The sequence below is a fragment of the Martes martes genome (genome assembly GCF_963455335.1).
Source record: "Martes martes genome assembly, chromosome: 7".
In the NCBI taxonomy this organism is placed as follows: domain Eukaryota; kingdom Metazoa; phylum Chordata; class Mammalia; order Carnivora; family Mustelidae; genus Martes; species Martes martes.
The window spans coordinates 65,023,604-65,028,388 of NC_137894.1; the positions used below are offsets into that span (position 1 = coordinate 65,023,604).

At 41.2% G+C, this 4,785-nt stretch overlaps 2 pseudogenes across 2 annotated transcripts; both read left to right on the forward strand.

The window, feature by feature from the left end:
- The first annotated feature begins 1,189 nt into the window (after window positions 1–1,189).
- LOC308346671 (E3 ubiquitin-protein ligase ARIH2-like) lies at window positions 1,190–1,877 on the forward strand (annotated as a pseudogene). The gene has a single exon. The product of its transcript is annotated as an E3 ubiquitin-protein ligase ARIH2-like (transcript).
- A 112-nt stretch (window positions 1,878–1,989) lies between these two features.
- Window positions 1,990–2,624, forward strand: LOC308346672 (E3 ubiquitin-protein ligase ARIH2-like; annotated as a pseudogene). Its single transcript has one exon. The product of its transcript is annotated as an E3 ubiquitin-protein ligase ARIH2-like (transcript).
- The last annotated feature ends 2,161 nt before the right edge of the window (window positions 2,625–4,785 follow it).

The window sequence follows — 4,785 nt, forward strand, 5'->3', positions numbered from 1 at the left end:
CTCTTTCATTTCATGTTTCTGAACATTTAGTAACATCTGGAGCCATATATTTAGTTTTTAACTTTGAAATTAATTTAGAAAAAACTATGGATCTCAATTTACCAATGAATCAGTAAAGAAAAGATACAGATGTAGTGAAAAGAAGGGCCATCTGTACCCCAATGTTTATAGCAGCAATGGCCACGGTCGCCAAACTGTGGAAAGAACCAAGATGCCCTTCAACGGATGAATGGATAAGGAAGATGTGGTCCATATACACTATGGAGTATTATGCCTCCATCAGAAAGGACGAATACCCAACTTTTGTAGCAACATGGACAGGACTGGAAGAGATTATGTTGAGTGAAATAAGTCAAGCAGAGAAAGTCAAGTATCATATGGTTTCACTTATTGGTGGAGCATGACAAATAATATAGAGGACAAGGGTAGATGGAGAGGAGAAGGGAGTTGAGGGAAATTGGAAGGGGAGGTGAACCATGAGAGACTATGGACTCTGAAAAACAACCTGAGGGTTTTGAAGGGGCGGGGTGGGAGGGTGGGGGAACCAGGTGGTGGGTATTAGGGAGGGCACAGATTGCATGGAGCACTGGGTGTGGTGAAAAAACAATGAATACTGCTACGCTGAAAATAAATAAAAAATTAAAAAAAAAAAAAAAGAAATAGACACTTTTTTTCAATTCAAATTTATCCTCATAAACACGCACAAAATTCAAAATTAAACCAATTAAGGAGTGAGCATATGCACATATTGACTAAATAGACATTTTCTTGTTATGAGTCCATAACAAAAGCCAAAAAAAAAGGTAGTCTTAAAAAGACATACATTTATAGGTGTCTATACTATCATACCACATAAAACATACTTTGTACAGAGCACTTCTCAGCTGTAGAGACTGTTCTGTGGGAGGAAGGAGCCTGGGAGTCAGCCCCCTAGAGCGCCTATGTCAGATCCCCCTCACCCAGCCAGACGTAGTCTAGCCTGTTCAGACTCAGCAGCCATGAGCCATGGCTCCCAATGGAAATTATATGACATAGAATATTTGGGGTGATATCTTCCTGAAAGATCTTCAAGAATTACAGGAAACAAACAAACAAACAAACAAACCACTAATGCATTTGAGAAAGTGTAACATTTAAGGGGAGGGGGAAAACCCTGCTTTCCTGATCTGTAGCTTGGCTGGATGCTAAGATGTCTGTGGATGTTAACAGCCAGGGGCAAAAAGGACTATGACCCATATCGTGAGGAGGAAGAGGATGAGGATCCCAGGGGACACAGAGAACTATTAACTGGGAGTAGCCTGCAATGTGGAGCAGCAGGGGACCGAAGATCCTGATGAGTTCACTGCTTGACCTATAAAGAGTTAGAGTGCCCTCGAGGAGCATATAACCAGCCTAGCCTCTGTCCCAAAGGCCAGGGATGCTCACCGCCATTAGCACATCACATTAGCACTGGTATCTCATGTAGTTGCTAGACTTATATTAATTAATTTCCACTGGCAAGTTGGAGAGATACTGGACAGATACAAGTCTGATTCTTCTCAGCTGCTCATTGAGGCTCAAGTTCAGCCCCATCCCTCAAAGCATGTCCCTGCAGCCCACCCTCTTCACCCACTGCACAGTGGGTATGCAGTTTGTGCAGAAGGAAAAATACTTTCTCTGGCTTATCAGCACCAGTTTTGTTGCAGCTTCTGGGAGCAGCACTGTTCAGTACTTGGATGGGTGGGGGAATCTCTTGCGTAACTCAGGACTGTCCACTCCAAACAGTAGAGAACTTCGTGTTTCCATTGTTACCTGATGAAGAATTGAGAGACAAATACAGGGGCTACCCTTTCATTCCTAGCTCCAGCTGTGCTCTGGTGCAGATTTCCCCCTGGTGATTTATGTATAGAAGTCCAGAGCTTGCTCAGTACAGTACAATCAGTGCAATGAGGTCTTCTGTTTCAAGTTGTCAAATGTGTCACGTGCCACAGACTATGCCACAATCTGGAAATGGCTCAGGAAACAGCCAACTACCTAGGTGCTCACGCTAAAGACTATCCCAAGTGCAACTTCTGCATTGAGAAGAGCAAAGGCTGCAATCACATGTGATGCTCCAACTGTAACCATGACTTCCACTGGATATGTCTAGAAGATTAGAAGACCCACAGCAGCAAGTACTATAACTGCAGCTGGAACAAGCAGAACTCTGACACTGTCGACCAGACCTAGCAAGCCCAGGCCAGGGAGGCCTTCTAGAAGTACTTGTTCTACTTTGAGAGGTGGAAAACCGTAAGCGCTTGCAGCTAAAGGTGCAGATTTACCAGTGGATTCATGAGACGATTCAGAAGAGGGGCATGAACGATCTGGGGACCTGAAACGACTGGCAGCACCTACAGAATGCTGTCACGCTCTTGGCCAAGTGCTGATACACCCTGCAGGACCTGTGTCCACATGCGTACTACATGGAGTCTGGACCCAGGAAGAAGCTATTAGAATACCAGCAGGCTCAGCTGCAGGCTTTGATCGAAACCTGTCATGGAAAGTGGAGTGTGCGGACAGCTATGACAACGTGGGACTTAGAAAACCAGATGCACACAGCAGAGCAGTGGAGGAAAAGGCTAATGAAGGATCTCCATGACGCCTAGATTGGGACATGGACATGCTGGAGTGAGGAAGATGTGGCTGCAAGGTATCCTGGGTGACCTTTCATGACCCCAGCCACACTCAGGGCCCCACTCTGGAAGACATTGGCAACACACCATTTAGTCGATTTCTGTTTTCTTCTCATCTTTTCTCTCTCTCTTTTTTTTCCTATCAGGGTAGAGGCCATGTCGAATTGGCCTCTTTTTAGGGCTTTTAATTCCCACTGGGCAGTTGTCGGGAGGAAGGAAAAGTTTTATTTCTGAATGACTATTAATAGTATTAGGTCATTACAATTTTGTAATTTTCAAATTTGTATAATTAATACCAAAAAAGGCAAACCATAGAATTATACAGAACCCTTTAAAAATAAATTGGCATTGGAGTGTTTTAAAAAATACTTTGTACAGACTTTAATGGTGTTTGCTGAGCTGAATTCACATTGCTATTGACACGCACATCTCTTTTAGACAATATTGAATTTAAAAACGTTTAAAAGCCATCTTCAGATTGAGGGATTACTTATTTTCCAGAAGAAGGATATTGAGTCCCTCAGAGAAATATAAACTCACAAGTCTTTCTTCTGTGCTGCCCTATACAGTGTTTTCTGCAATTTCTTCTAGATCTGTACAAATCTTAGTCAGTAGACTTAGACTCAACTATTATTAGGAAGGATTCATCCTCTGTTTGGGGAAAACCAGTTTAAATTTGTATATAATAGAAAAGCTTCTCTAGACAATTCAACTGTTAGCAGTTTTCTCCAGGAATCAAAGAAGTTAAAAAGAATTACCTCGTGGACACTGTATATTCTACTTTGTTAATTAAATTTCTTGTAAGTTATCCTTAACTCCTTTCTATCATTGTGAATGACACTTAATTTTATTGTATTCCTAAATAAATCCAATCTGATTTAATTATTATTTGTCTCTCCTAAAAAACTTCAGTTACCTTTTCACTACTGGAAATCAAAATAGTTGTAATTTTACCTATTGTATAGTTAGTTTGTATTTATACCCATTGAATACTCTCTGGCCACACTATCTTGTCTTACTGTTTGCATGTGAAAACAAATACTATACTTATTTGAATCCAGACCTTTAACAGGTATGCCCACTAGAGTTCCCTGATTTGCAAGAAAAGCATCAGGATTAACCTGAGATCCGCTGTGATAAAGCCCAATTCCCCATTAATCTAATGTAGATTCTTCCACTGTTAATGAGAAGGTGCTCAGGACAGCTGGAGTTGAAGTGAATATTTAGGCCGGAAGTTCCCTCATCATTAAAATATCACCACTGCACTGACACTACACACTTCTTTGTGTTCAGTGTCCCCAAATTATAGTTTATTCTGTTGGATACACTACACTTCTCTAACCCATCCACATGTAATCTAATTTAGAAGCAATTATTACATATCTAACCAGATGCTAACAGATGAAAGTAAACAGAGGCCAAGAAAGAGAAGAGAGAGAGAGAGAGAGTGTGTGTGTGTGTGTGTTTATGTGTGTGTGTGTGAGAGAGAGAGAGAGAGAGAAGAAAAAGAGAAAGAGAGATTGATTTCAGGCTAATTCAGAACTATTTATCAGAAACAGTCATAAGACTGTTTACAGCATGATAACCTTGTGTGCTCAGCAACCACATGTTTTGCTCAGCAATCACTGAGAATATGGACTGTATCACTGCAATAGGCATTGTGAGGGATACAAAATCTAATAGCTGAGCTGTAAAGTAAGTCCACAAGTGACTAGCCAGTTTGGTGTCTAAAAGAGCTCTTGGATGACTATGGCATTGGAGAGTAAAGTGGTGGCCCACGGTCATGGTGCCAGTCCTTGAGTCACCAATTAGTAAATAACTACAGATTGCTTCATGGGATGAGGGCAATGAGAAGGGATCGCCTTCTGGCAGCTTTGACAGAAGTTCTAATTCTGCTGGCTTGCTCCCATTAGCTTTTCCCCATTGTCTGGTCCTCCAAACAGAATATCCAAGAGTCACACAGCATATCATAAATACTTTTTTCTTTGTACTCTTTTTATGAATCTCCTTGTTCTAACTGATGGCTTCTTATTTCACTTTTAAAATTGTAAATATGTTCAATTGTGTAAGAGATTAGTACCTTCTACTGCTGGGTCTTCTTGCATCTTGCAATAGCAAATTTTGTCTGCTTCGT